This window comes from Quercus robur, chromosome 9, assembly GCF_932294415.1.
Source record: "Quercus robur chromosome 9, dhQueRobu3.1, whole genome shotgun sequence".
NCBI classification, from domain to species: Eukaryota; Viridiplantae; Streptophyta; class Magnoliopsida; order Fagales; family Fagaceae; genus Quercus; species Quercus robur.
The window spans coordinates 16,632,331-16,647,660 of NC_065542.1; the positions used below are offsets into that span (position 1 = coordinate 16,632,331).

Below are 15,330 nucleotides of genomic sequence, written 5' to 3' on the forward strand. Positions count from 1 at the left end.
GGATCACGAAGGTTCCGCAGGAATTCCAAGAACATCAGAAGCACCCTATCTCCTAAGTTGTCCATGAAAATCTTATCCCCTAGTAGCGCTAAAATATAGTACCGAGCATACTGATGTATCTGAATCTCCGTTACGTCATGAGGTAGTGGCTCTACAATGTGATTAACAAGGTGGTTGATGAGAATTCTTTGCCCCACCAAAATTTTGTTAACCAAGCAACTCCTCGCACAGTTGCCTCCAATTCCCATCCACCACAACAATCAACCCAACCAAGACCTCACTGTCTATAGGAAGTCTGAAAATGACCTCCACATCTTCTAGGGTGATTGACATCTTACCATGTGGAAAATGGAACGTATGAGTCTCCAACCGTCATCGCTCAACTAGGGCCGATATTAGGCAATGATCTATCTCTCTATAAGGGGCCCTAAACAGTCCTTCTAGCCCCCAACTTGATAATGTTAATCACCCAATTATTTTGCATCGTTATATTTGTCATCTCCTTAGCGCGACCATGGCATGTAAGTGGGCCCGGGTCCTGTAAAATCAATAAAAATTATAGCAGTTGTTTGAACTAGATATAGAACTTTGAAAAAACTTGCTAAAAGTCAAAGACAACGTAAAAATTAAAGCGGTTGTTAGAACTAAATATTTCACCTCGCCATTCCAAATGTCCTCTGATCGATGATTTCGTTGTCGTGTCAACAATGAAGGATCTTCTGAACCAAGGCGCACGATCTCTGGCTCCTCATCGATCCGAGGCTCCATACTGCAAAGTGTGCTACTGTGAGATCATACATAGTGGCAAACATACATTATTTGGTGTGAGAGTCATCACAAATCAGGCATTACCACAACACACAATGATTTCACATAAAGATATAAAAAATAGTTCACTGCATAAAAGATTTGAAATATTACAGTTGAACCACCTTTGATGCTCTAAATGAAAGGATTTTATATTTGCATAAAAATGGGGATAGCGATTTGAATAAGCACGAAGCACACTATACATACATACAAACTTCTATATGTGATGCATGTTTTTCCACAAAATTAAGTCTTCATAAATAACTCTAATGCCCACAAACAATTATATTAAGCCTAATTACACAACCTCAACATACAAGATAGGAAGAACATATATCTCAAGTCAAAATTTTGACAAATAACACGGTTCAACACACCTCATTAAAAAATCCTCCTGCCTAAACTCTTTCTACATATCTGAATTTACACACTCAGACTCAAGGACTTTAACAGCTACTTCTACACCAAAAAATTATATTAAAACAATACCAAATAACTCAGCTGCTTGGTAAAATATTAATAAGTTGTGCAGCTGAGTTAAATAGATGGAAGCATATCAGAAGAATGAAAAATCCAGCAAACTACCAAGACTCTGTAAACAATACAAATTACAAAGACTCAATTGGAAGTTTAGAAAAAGATCCCCTAGTAGAGAAGCCTAAGAGTTAAGAGTTAACAGTTAAGACATTATAATCATTATTGATTAGCATTCTCCAATTTCCGCATCATATAGTCTGACATAGATTGTCAACACCAAACTAGCAACAGATGTGATATACAAATGCAGTCATGCAAAGTAAATAGAACAACTAGAATCCCAAAGATACATGGGTTCATTCGATTAAGAGAGAGATTTATAATAATTACTAAAAAAAAAATAGTAAGATCAACAATTATTTAGAGAAAAATAGGAAGATCAATCTAATGCAATTGTAGAAGACATGGACTAGACATCTAAACACAGTGTATAATCAGAACTCTTCTAGCAGGAAATATAAAAAATACAATAAAATAAAAAGAAGAAGAAGGCATAATAGGAAATAGCAGCCACACCAAACATCCAACCAAAATTTTATTCTAGTACCATCAGCTACCTCAAATTAATCATGATGCATCAAATAAGATAACAAAATTCAATCATGAGTCAACAATAATCTACCTATCTTGACAAATGCCAGTCATATAAAGGCTTGTTTCCTGCTATTTAGCTGATTTTCATGTTAATAATCTACCTATCTTGCAAATCGCTCTCTGCTACATGACATTCTAATTTCTTACTGTAACATCTAAATTCTCTTACTCTACCCCAACAGCTATTCCTGAGGTCAGATTCCTTCTAAACAACCACAACAATTTCCACCATTAATCAAACCAATCCATCTAAGACCTTAACATGAATCTTGTCCCTCCTGCTCATATAGTCTCTATTTATACTTGCATTTTGACAATTATTGTCAATTTTTACTAGACACATGTATTTGAGTAACCTTAATCCTTAGGACAACTTTCATGATGCAATGTCAAGCTCTCCCTGATTTTTGGAGTGGCTGCCTAATTGTACACAAATCCCTTTAGTTCTCAATTTTTAAATTATTATAATTGCTTTCTCAATTAATAGCTTGTTACCAAGTAGTAAGCATTTGTTTTAGATTTCCCAAGCTTCTCAACTACTTTATGATTAATGATTCACTCACTATTAAACTTGCTGACTTTGCCATCAAAAGAATCAAAACTAAAACACCAGTGGACATTTGGAGTGGACATGGACATTACATGAACTTGGTAATGTTAACAAAAAGGTAAAATTTTATATAGTGAGTGAATGAACTTGGTAATATTATGAATCAAAACTAAAAGAATCAATATGTACCTATATATTTATTCATGTACTTGTTCATTTAAAATTTTGACTCTTTGTTAATAAGTTACGCGGAGTTTTTCTAGCATGATGGAGCTTTTATTTCTATGGCCTTAGTTACAATTATAGTTCCTAATTCAGGACCGGTTGGTATTATCAACATTACTCAAATTCTTTGTCTTGCTAAGGAATTCTAGACATGATAGGAACTGCAAATTTGTTATAGCCTGGAGTGAATCAAAACTAATCTTTTTGGAGTGGTAATATAATTTTAGGATAAACAAATTCCCTACAAACTCAAAAAAAAAAAAAAAAAGCATATATATTTTTCAAGTTTTGAGCATATTGCCCACCTAGTTAGTTCATGGGCAGCTCTATTCATCTCTCTAGGAACCCAATTGAAGGAGGATGCTCTGCACTTGGTCACCGTGTTCCTAATACCATCAATAATTGCCTTAACCACCAACTAGGATATGGATTCGGTATCATACTTACCTCCACATAGGTTTTTATAGGGGTGTGCATGGGTCGGGTTGGGTCGGGTTGAGGGGATTTTTTGACCCAACCCACCATGGCGGGTCAAAAAAAACCCAACCCAACCCAACCCATCACATAAGTCCAACCCAACCCAACCCAACCCACATGGGTCGGGTTGGGTCGGGTTGAACCCATGGGTTTGAAATTTTTTATTATTATTATTAAATTGAGTATAAAAAAAAATTAAAATATTAAAAAAACCTAAAGATTAGTATCAAGGTAACTTTTTAAAAGCAAACAACACTAATGACTAAACAACAATAGTAATTTATTAGGATTTGTGTGAACTAATTGGCTTTTATATAGGATAGGAAGAACTAACTATTTAAAAAAATTTATTAATTATATAATATATTATATATATATATATATATATATTAAATTAGTATTAGTAGAAGGAACTGAGGAAATACTGTTCTACAACTGTTTTTTTTTAAATTATTAAATATATAATATATATTTAAATGTATATATATATATATATATATAAGTTCCCTACAATTGATTTTAAAAAAATTATTAAATATAAAAATATATTTTAAATATATATTATATATGGGTGGGTCGGGTTGGGTTTGGCGGGTTTGTAATTTTATGACCCAGACCCAACCCAACCCGCCATAAAATTTTTTTTTGTAACCCAACCCAACCCACCAAGCCTTAAAAACCGACCCAACCCGGCGGGTCGGGTTGGGTTGGGTCGGGTTTGGCGGGTCGGTGGGTTTTCTGCACACCCCTAGGTTTTTACATCTCCTTGAATCAACATAAGCCATGCTTTATTGGGAAATTTCACATACTAACTATGGTGAATATCCTCTTATTTCACCTTTTTCTTATTCCTATATGGCCATCCAACAACACACATAGCAAGGAATACCCATTAAACCCAAATGGGCACGTATCAAAAGCAACTGAAAACCCAAGTAAATCTATTAGGTTCTAAAGGTTAGGACTTTATGTATTTAGAACTCTAATTTGTATTGTTGGCAAACCATGATCAAAATAATGTGTTTAGAAGTATTTAAAGCTAGCTCAAAGTTGTATGTCGATGTAAAGTTGGAATCGAGTGTAAAGCAGAAAGCAGTGTGGCTTTCGGCCTGGCTCGATCAATCGAAGCTTAGGCTCGACCGATCGAACGTCAGGCAGATTGCTTTTCTGCAGATTCGTCCAACTCAGCCCTATGTGTTTTAAAACATTTTTAGGGTTTCTTATTTGTCCTAAGTATAAAAGGCAAACCCTAGCCACGTTTTAGTGTTGCTCATATTGCGGTTTGTGTAAATTTCTTGTGAGATCTAGAGGAGCTTTCCTTTACACAAACTTAGGGTTTTCAAGGAGGAGATATTCTCTACACCTTGATGATCAAAACAGTTGCTGCCATTAAAGCTTAAAGAATACACAAGCAGGGGTGCTTGTAGCTGGTGGGAATCCAAAGAAAGAAGGAATCCGTGGATTCGGAGCTTGCACGTGGTCGTGTCAGTAAGTTGTACTGGTTGGTAGCATTAGGAAGTCGAGCGGGGGTGCTTGTAAGTCCTTTTGTATGAATTTCGATTCTTTCTGATAGTGGATTCAAGTTTACCTTGAGGATAGCTAGGTCAAATCCTCCCCAGGTTTTTATCGGTTTGGTTTCCTAGGTGATCATATCGTGTGTTATTTATTTTCCGCTGCTTTGCATGATTTGATCTTTATTATTGTGATAACCTAGACTTGCTTAATTGGACTAAGTAACAACTTGGCTAATTACCTAGATTTAATCAATTGTTTAAGGGGTCTAAAAACTGTCAAGTGGTATCAAAGCAGGTAGCTCTTTTGTTTTTGATTCTTTGATCTCTGAGCTGATCCTTGACCCCTGTTGTCATGGAACACGGACACTCTCTAGTTATTCCTCCTCACTTTGATGGGAATAATTATGCTTACTGGAAAGTAAGGATGAAAGCCTTCCTGAAATCCATTGATGAGAGGGTGTGAAACTCCGTTGAATACGGATGGGAGAAGCCCACTACTTCTGTTAGTGAGTGGCAAACTTCTCAAAAAGAAGCAGCTTTGTTTAATAGCAATGCTATGAATGCGATTTTTAATGCTGTTTCTATGGAGGAATTTAAGAGAATCTCGAATGTTGAGATCGCTCATACTGCTTGGAATATCCTCCAAACTGTGCATGAAGGCACAAAGGCTGTCAAAATAAATAAATTGCAGCAATTGACTTCTAAATTTGAAAGCATTAGGATGTCTGATGATGAATCTTTTGATGAATTCTATGCTAAACTGAATGATATTGTTAATTCTTCTTTTAACTTGGGTGAAACCTATGATCAACCTAAAATTGTTAGAAAAATTCTTAGATCTTTGACTGAAGACTTTAGATCCAAGGTGACTGCCATTACTGAAAGTAAGGATGTGGACTCCATCCCTGTTGATGAGCTTGTAGGATCTCTTCAATCCTATGAGTTGGATCTACCCAAAACTTCCAAATCCAAATCAATGGCTCTTAAGTCAATTGATGATGTTGATAGTGGTGGATTTGATGATGAGCTCTCTGCTACAAAGATTGCCTATCTTGCCAATAATTTTAGAAATTTTCTCAGAAATAACAATAGAAAGGCAAGAGGCACAAATACTGCTGAACCTAGAAATTTTAGGAAGTATGATCCCATTAAGGTTAATAACAATGATAAACCTAGAGAAAGAGTAGGTCAATCTTCCAATAATTCTTTGGGCTCTCAATGTTTTGGATGTCAAGGGTATGGACACTTGAAATCTGAATGTCCAACCTATTTGAAGTCTATGGGTAAGGCTATGGCTGTAACCCTTAGTGATGGTGAAATTTCTGATCATGATTCTGATTGTGATGAGGATGGAAACTTCATTGCTTTCACTACTACTGCTGTAGTGGATGAGAGCATATCTGTTGAAGAGAACCCTTCTGATGGGGAACTCTCTGAAGATGCAGATCTTCAAGAGGCCTATAACAAATTTTGCAAAGTTGCTGCAAAGGATGCTATGGATATTGAACTTGGCTTAAAGAAAATTGAATCTCTTGAGCTTGAAAAGAAAAATTTGCTTGTTAAATTATTTGATGCTAATGACCTTTTGAACAATGTGAAAACTGAAAACATGCTTTTGCTTGATAAAATTAAATCTTTAGAACTTGATTTATCTGTTGCTAGATCTGCTAGTTCTAAACTTGATCAAATGCTGAGTGTTCAAAAGTCATCTTCTGACAAAACTGGTTTAGGTTATGTTGATAGCATCTGTGTGTCCGCTCCCCATTCCACTAAGTTTGTTCCTTCATCTTCTTCCTCTGAACCTTTTGCGAGTGAGATAGTGAGTGAAACTGTCAAAGCCCCTGCGAGTGAGGTTGTTAAACCCTTAGAAGGTTCATCATCTAGGAAGATTAGGGTTGATCTGAAAGAATCTAAGCCTAAGAAGCCTACCCTATCTAAGGACAAGACACATGATAAACCTGCATGGGTTTGTCATTTTTGTGGAAAGACTGGACACATATGTCCAAATTGCTACAAGCTGCAAGCTGCAAGCTGCAAAGAGAGCAAACAAACCAAAAGTACCTGTGCCTCAAGCACTTGATCCTATGGTACTTATTGGTGATTTGGTAAAGGCTTTAAACCTTTATTCTAATCCTGGAGTTGGAAATCATTCTCAAGTGAATAAGAACTCCAATGCTCGTGGTGCATCTAAAAAGTTTTGGATACAAAAGACTCGTCCTAATTGAGTCTTTCTGACATGGTCCTTGTGCTTCATTGCTTTACCCTTTGTGACCATTGTTCTTTGGTTTTGTGTTTTTTTTTTTGTTGTCTCTAGGATTTGCATTGCATAACATTCATGCATTTCATTCTAGGTGTTTTTATTTTTATTAAAATATAAAAAAATAAAAAAATAAAAAAATAAAAAAAAAAAGGGAAAAAGGAAGCACATTTTGTTTTTGCACTATTCTTCTTGGTTTTTGAGAACAAGGTTGGTCAATTTATTTTCACATAACATGTTGTTTGTACCTTGTTTAGTTTTGATGAGCTTATTTATTGCACTCTGCTAGTTGAAGATTTGTAATGCATGTTGTGTAGGAAAGATGTGTATGGTTTTTGATTACTATGTCTTAATCTTGAAATCACTTGTTTTTAAATGTCGGACTTGAACTTTTAGAGAAAGGCATAAATAACCATCTCACCACTGTTCACTAGCCAATCATGAACACCTTAGTGCATATCATAAGATTTTGTGCTTGAGAAAGTGTAGCACATGTACAAAAAGAACATAAGGTGAAGCCTCGGTAAAAGTGCTTAATTCTTAAAATCTAATTGGTGTGTACTATTAGGCTTGATGCCAAACTCACATAAACTTAAAATTGGAATGTATATTATGAGGCATAAATACAAGAAACTTACATGATTGCAAGCTTATGATCTAGGAGATGTGGAAGTTATATGATGTAACTCTTTAGATGATAGTCTCTTTTAAATTCTTTGTGATGAATTTTATAGACTTTGTGATTGATTGCTATTCACATATCACCTCACATGTATCTCATGTCTTTGCTAGTCGCACACACTACACAAGTTACTCATTGCTAAACATTGTACATGTTATTGTGTGTGATTATGGTCTGACCAACCAAGTTTTTGCAATCTCTTTGAATTATGTGCAAACTAAATTTGTTGCTTGAAAATTTGTGGAGAATGCAAAATTTTGTTTTTGGGAATATTGGGCTTAAATTTCTTGTTTGGAAAATCATATCATCTCATACTCATGCATTTTTGGTCTTAAATTTTAATGCTTTGAGTCAAATCAATTTGTTTTTCAAAAATTGTATTTTTCCAGAAAAATTTGGTGAGCCTCTGTCTGATTCGATCGGTCCATTCTGTTTTTCGACCGATCAAAATTTTTAAAATTTCAAAATTTTTACGAGAGGGAGTCTTTGCCTGTTTCGACCGGTCGAGACTGATTTTCGACCGATCGAAACTCGTGTTTTTGGTTTTTAAAAAAAGGCAAAATAGGACTTTTTCAAAGTCACTATTCAAACTTTTTCAAGTTCCTCTCTCTCTCCGCGTTGGCTCTTGGCTCCACCATCAATTTTTGTCGTTTTCCTTCAAGATTTTTGCAAGGTTTTTGTCCCTAGAAGCCGGTAAGACCCTTTTGCCCTTCTTTTTCAAGTTTATTTCTTGTTTTCATGCATGTTTCACGCATTCTCATGGGTATTTTCGCCATCTTCAAAATTATTGGGGTTTTTGATGATTCAAGCCAATTCTTGTGTAATTGATCAATGGGTTTTTGTGCCATGATGTTATATTGATGTTCCCTATAGTTTAATTTGATCAATTTGGTGGTTTTTGAAAAATTGAAAATTCTAGGGTTTTAAATTTGATCCGAATTGGGGATTTTGTCAAATTGGCTTAAATTGATGAAATTTGCTTCTCCAATTGATGTAATTGGTCATTATTGTTGTTATTTCATCATGTGTAATGATCAATTCGTCAATTCTTTTTAAAAATTGATCAAGTGGTTTCTTTATTTTGGGGTTTTTGTGTTAAAAACCTTTATGTGCAAGCCAATTTTGTAATTTAAATCTTTTTGACTCAATTCACTGCATTAGCACATGCATCATGACATTTAAATTTGTTCATGCATCATATAGATTTTGTTTCTATTTTTTGTTTTTGTGCTAACTTGCAGTCTGCCTTTGGTTTTGTTTTGTGGTTTTATTCTTTCGCTCTGTGTTTTGATTCTTATCTTAGCACCATGCCTAGGAAAACTAGAGCTAATAGGACCACTTCCACTTCCTCTGAGTCTCCACCTAGAATAGAGCTGTTTAAGAATGATCAGTGTAGAGAAGCCTATGACACCTTGAACTGTAGGCGTAAGATCTGGTCTGAGCGGGCTGTTGTGTTAGATGCGCTTGATCCGGCCATTAGGGCTAATTTTGAGTCTAGGGGTTAGTTGCCTCTCGTACAGATAGATCATCCACCTCCGACCGCCCTGATTAGAGAGTTCTATTCGAATCTCTCTTGCCACATCTATGATTCCGACACCCTTGTTAGGAGTTGGATACGAGGTGTAGAGTTCACCATTACCCCTCGGGTGGTGGCTGAGGCTCTTGGGGTGACGGTAGTTCGGGATGCTGTCTATCCCTATGAGGAGTCACCCTCTTTAGATGTAGTCATGTCTTACATCACTGGGTCATCTATCCAGTGGGGTTCTGATCCTTGGATCACGTCCGCTGAGCTTACCGAGACTGCCTATCTCTTCTTTAGGATTGCGTGTCATTCCTTGTGGCTTATCTCTCACTTCCACACCATCCCTTTAGAGCGATGTGTGTTTTTGTACGCCTTTGCTTCTAGAGCGTCTATCAGTTTTCCTCACTTGTTCCTTCGTTCTTTGAACGAGGTTCATAGGAGTTCTGCCATAGGGCATGCGCTGATTCATCCTATTTTCATTCATAGGATTCTGCTCTATTTAGGTCTAGATGGTTTTCCGTCTGGTGAGCCTGTTCATGTGATAGCTCCTATAGGTGCCACCTTTCTTCGTCAGAGGGCTGCTCAGTTGAGGGTTCCTCCTTCTCGTCCTAGAGGTGCGTCATCTAGTAGTGTTCCCCCTCCTCCCTCTTCTACAGGTACAACTGATGCTGAGCCTTCAGGTACTGCTGCTGATGCTGATGCTGCTGTTCCTCCACCGACTGCTACGGATGATTCAGACATTCGTCGCACGTTGGATCATCTCTTGACCGTTCAGGCGGCTCAAGGACAGATTATGGTGGACGTGCTTGATGAGATCCGTGCCTTGCGTGCGGAGTTGGCGCAGTTTAGACCACCTCCCTTTTGATGATGGATATCTTGTGTGCCCTTTGGCATTCCGTCACAAAAAGGGGGAGTACTTGTAGAGTTTTTGCTTTCAGGGGGAGAGTTTTTGCTTTCAGGGGGAGATTTTTTGTTTTTGGTTGGAGCTTGTGGAGTTTTTAGATTGTATCTAGGTGCTTCACTGTGTACTTAACATTTTTTAGCTCTTTCCTTGTTTTTGATGGATATTCATGTTAGGGGGAGTTTTATGTTTTTGTTAGTACTTTATTTGTTTCTTGTTTCAAACTGCTTATTGATTTATATTTATGAGTTATTCATTGATATATGTCTTTATTTGTGTGTTGTTTGAAATCAAGAAGTTATTTTGTTTACTTGTATTATTTCCACACATGCGGTTATACATTTTGTTTAGTGTTTCAGGAAATATACAGGTTGATTCAATTGAGCTGCTGTCTACACTTGCAACTGATGGATAGTAGTTAGGATTGAATTTTTGTTTATGAGCATTATTTTGTAAAGGGCTTTTCATTTTGTAAACTTTGAGCTTATATGTTGTGTTTTGTCACGGATTGTCAAATGGGGAGTTTGTTAGGTTCTAAAGGTTAGGACTTTATGTATTTAGAACTCTAATTTGTATTGTTGGCAAACCATGATCAAAACAATGTGTTTAGAAGTATTTAAAGCTAGCTCAAAGTTGTATGTCGATGTAAAGTTGGAATTTAGTGTAAAACAGAAAGCAGTGTGGCTTTCGGCCTGGCTCAATCGATCGAAGCTTAGGCTCGACCGATCGAACGTCAGGTAGATTGCTTTTCTGCAGATTCGTCCAACTCAGCCCTATGTGTTTTAAAACGTTTTTAGGGTTTCTTATTTGTCCTAAGTATAAAAGGCAAACCCTAGCCACGTTTTAGTGTTGCTCATATTGCGGTTTGTGTAAATCTCTTGTGAGATCTAGAGGAGTTTTCCTTTACACAAACTTAGGGTTTTCAAGGAGGAGATATTCTCTACACCTTGATGATCAAAACAGTTGCTGCCATTAAAGCTTAAAGAATACACAAGCAGGGGTGCTTGTAGCTGGTAGGAATCCAAAGAAAGAAGGATTCCGTGGATTCGGAGCTTGCACGTGGTCGTGTCAGTAAGTTCTACTGGTTGGTAGCATTAGGAAGTCGAGCGGGGGTGCTTGTAAGTCCTTTTGTATGAACTTCGATTCTTTCTGATAGTGGATTCAAGTTTACCTTGAGGATAGCTAGGTCAAATCCTCCCCAGGTTTTTACCGGTTTGGTTTCCTGGGTGATCATATCGTGTGTTATTTATTTTCCGCTGCTTTGCATGATTTGATCTTTATTATTGTGATAACCTAGACTTGCTTAATTGAACTAAGTAACAACTTGGCTAATTACCTAGGTTTAATAAATTGTTTAAGGGGTCTAAAAACTGTCAAAATCCACAACCTAAAAACAAAAACATCAGCAGCAACAAGTCTTTCAGTCAAAATAAGTTCTAACATTTAGATTTCTAACAATGTGTAACCCACCATGCAATAAGCCCAAATCTATAACATAAATTCAACAAAAGAGAAACGGAAAAATTGTTACCTAGCAAGCGAGATGAAGAATGAAGAAAGCGAGATGAAGAACGAAGACCATAAACAAAGCAGAAGAGAGCCCGTGGAGACTGAGAGAACAGGGTAGCTGATTGGGGTGTGAGAGTAAGTGATTTTGAAAGTTTAGAGTGAGTGAGTTTGAGAGGGCGGAGTGTCTGAGAGTGAGAGTGTGGAGTGTTTGAGAGTGCAGATTTTAGGTTTTAAGTGGTCAAAAACGTGTTTTTGAAACTCGGTTTTAGAAGGGAGTTTAATAAAAAAACGTTAAAGAGAAATCGAGTTTTTAAAACTTGATTTTGTAAAGCAAGTTTTATAAACTTGATATCCAAGTGGAAAACTCTGTCCATGTCATTATATGAAAAAACCCCAAAAACGAGTATTAAAAAGTCGAGCTTTAGATTGATCTCGAGTTTCTAAAACTCGAGATGCTAATTTCCCATTATCTTTCAAAACCGGACAACTAACGAAATTTTTAGCATAGTAAGGTTATTTGGAAAGGTGTTCGTACATATATATATATATATATATATATAAATTGATCCACTTCACACAAATACTGAAATACATATTGTGCAAATTTTATTATATAAAAACATTAAATTATGACATATAATGAAAATAATTTAAATTTATTTTAAATTACTTGAAAATTGAAGTTGATTTTTAATTTTTTGGAATATCTTAATAAAATTTTATATAGAGTAATATATTAGTGAATGATTTAATCTATAGTAAATTATCTTAATAATCAACAATGAGACTTGAAATTTTTGGAGACATACATGCATGCAGTGAAATGAGTTTCATACTTTCATATGCCATATGGCATATGATTCTCTCTGTCAAAAAAATGGTTTTTTATTTTTATTTTTAGAACTAGGGTTAAAAAAGTGTATGCAGCAATGAATCGTTCCAGTGGGCTTTAGCAAATTGCTACTTCAAGCAATCTTTTGCATTTATCTCGTTCAAGTCATTGACAGAAATTAGCTAATCACAATCTCCGTTGAGTAATAGGCTCTAGTACAAATAGGATATATAGAACAGTCCAACTGAGAGTATGTTTGCAATTGCATTTAAATTTTGATTTACACAATCTTATTATATAGATTAAAATTTTGTATCTTCTTCGGTGTATGGTTCAATGATTTACTCAAGATTTTGATAAATTGCGATAATAGGTCAGTTAAAGATGATTGATGTTCAAACTCACTAAGTAACCACACGTATAAATACCCATTATTTGCATTGGAACAGTGATTCTAATATTATAAAACCCTACACCAACACTTTTGTCACAAATTGTAAGTATATCAATTCCTGTAATTTGAGTCATTTGACAAGCATGAGCAGGCAATTTCTAACTAAGATAATGGTCAAATTGCAGAGAATCATCATGTGAATTTAAACTTTAAAGAGAGAATAATGTCATAGTGCCTGCAACCAGATGATCCCACTGATTTTGTAAACATGTAAAAGGCATGGAGGTTGGTATATTGCACGCAAACATAAAAAGAGACTTTGTTCATTTGCAGAGAGAGGGAAGCCAATTCCATGGCGCTTGGTCGGAAAAACAACAAAGAACATACTGCAAATGACACCAATTCCGACAGGCAATCTTGTAAGAATCTCTTGGATCTCATCTGATGGCATTGGGAAGAAGCAACTTAACACATTCTTATCAAAGAGTGCAACTGCTATGAATACAAGTACTGACATGAAAGCGTGCATGAAATCTATGAATCTTAGCCGATAATTTGCAGCGAGTTCGGGTGAAAGGGTGGCTGAACCATCAATGACCCACAAGCCCTTGATGGTGGCAAACCCATAGCAGATTTCTCCCTTTTTGTTCCTGAAGCTGTCAGTGAAGCTTAGCAGGAATCATGAGACGCCACGAAGGGTCACAAGTGCAGAAGTCATGAACCTGCTGATCGAGTCACAGCTACCTTGATTTGTGAAAATGGGTGATAGAAGTTGGAAAGTAAGGACTGATCCAGTTGGTAAAAGACTGGCCAAATGAGCTGTGCTCTGAAATGTTTGGCTAATGGCTTTTTGTATCAGTGTTTTCTCTTCTGTTTCATCCTTGTCTTGCAAGAGGGGATGTTTTGATATATCTGGGTGTTTGGAATTAGATTGAACCTTAATCTCCATGGCACAGAACCGTTTCGCTTCTCTTTCCCCTTGTTTTGATCTCCTGGTAATTTGTGTTAACATGTTTCGGTGAGAAGTAGTGTTTTATAAGTAGTAGAAAGACAGAGAAATTGAGTGGAGGTAAAGGTCGGTTAGGCATGCCTTGCACGTAAACAATGAGGTAATGATAAAGGCTACTTTCTCCAGATTTCGGGGAGGAGAATTTTGGGTTCATGTCAATGTAGAAAAATTGTTGGACCCAAAAAAGAAAAAGAAAAAAGAGTTTCCAAAGGTTGCTTAATGTTTACAAAGCTTTCACAACCGTTAAGAAACTTGTAGACTTTCATAAACGTTATGAAACTTGTAAGCTTTTTCAAAGTCGCTGGAGAGAGAAAGATAAGCATAGCGGTTTTGTTGCTTGAGACATGTCATTTGTTTTGCTGAGACGCAATTGGCTACAACCTGGGCTTATACGCTAGATCTCACGACCAAGTGAACCTTTTTTATTCCTCCAATTATTGAAGCCAGGGGGTACCTCTTGAAAACTTGGATGCTGAATGGCACTTCAACTTGGTTTTTTCTCTTTTGTTTATTCCTTTTTCTCTTTTGTTTATTCCACACACAAAATATGTTAGTCCAGTTTGCGGTATCTTCTTGAAGCTTGCAAGATAAATGAAGTTCATCTATGAGTCTATGAGGCAAACAAACAAGAAATTGTAGTACCTAATCCAAAACCCAATGCCTAAAAATGAGAAATTCGCCTGTTTGGTAAGTTAGTTTGGGTAATGTTGTTTGAGTTTAGGTAATGTTGTTCGAGTGTTTTTGATATACGTATGGATGGAAAAGTGTGTTGAAAAGTGTATAAGATTGTTTAAAATGTGAAAATGTTCTCGCTGATTTGAATATGCCAACCTTCAATGATTGTGTAAGTTTTGTTCTATAGAGATCGCCATGTAATCAATGTCATATGTTGTGCTTGCATGTATGTTGTAAGATTGAACATATTCAATTACAAAGGAGTCACAACCCACACAAGTAAAAACCCTTATTAAAAGATTTCAATAGTCATATGTCGTGTACATGACCACTGTGGTCTACGTTTATGTGCCTTTTTAACACATTCACTATACTCCATCTACGTGAAGCGATCATGCATAATGGATTTTTTTACCACAAAAAAAAAAAATAATAATAATAATGAGATTCAGAAATTGAAAGCACTTTTAAGTAGTAATCAATTATTCAATTCAACGACAAATCAAACGTGGTCTAATCCAAGCCATGGGACTTTGGACTGGATCATGTTCAAAAATTGTACTTCCCTTACGGACTACCAAGAAGGTCTGCCGACTCTGCCCTACTATATAAGGACAGAAGTAATAGCAAGGGCTCTCCTTACAGATTCTCTTATTGTTTCAGCAGCACGAATTGCTGAACCATCATTCCAGCGTAAACTTAATCAGTGATACTAGGTAAACATAAAACTAACAAACTAATGAGCTGGCTACTACACAAAATTTTTACAGTAAAATATAGTTGCATGGTTTGTTTGATTCTTACATCTAAGAGCTATTTATTTTCTAAGAGGAGAAAAAACG

General features: G+C 36.2%; 1 pseudogene; it reads right to left on the reverse strand.

The window, feature by feature from the left end:
- Positions 1-12,892: 12,892 nt before the first annotated feature.
- Positions 12,893-13,831, reverse strand: LOC126699913 (protein DMP4-like; annotated as a pseudogene).
- Positions 13,832-15,330: the final 1,499 nt, after the last annotated feature.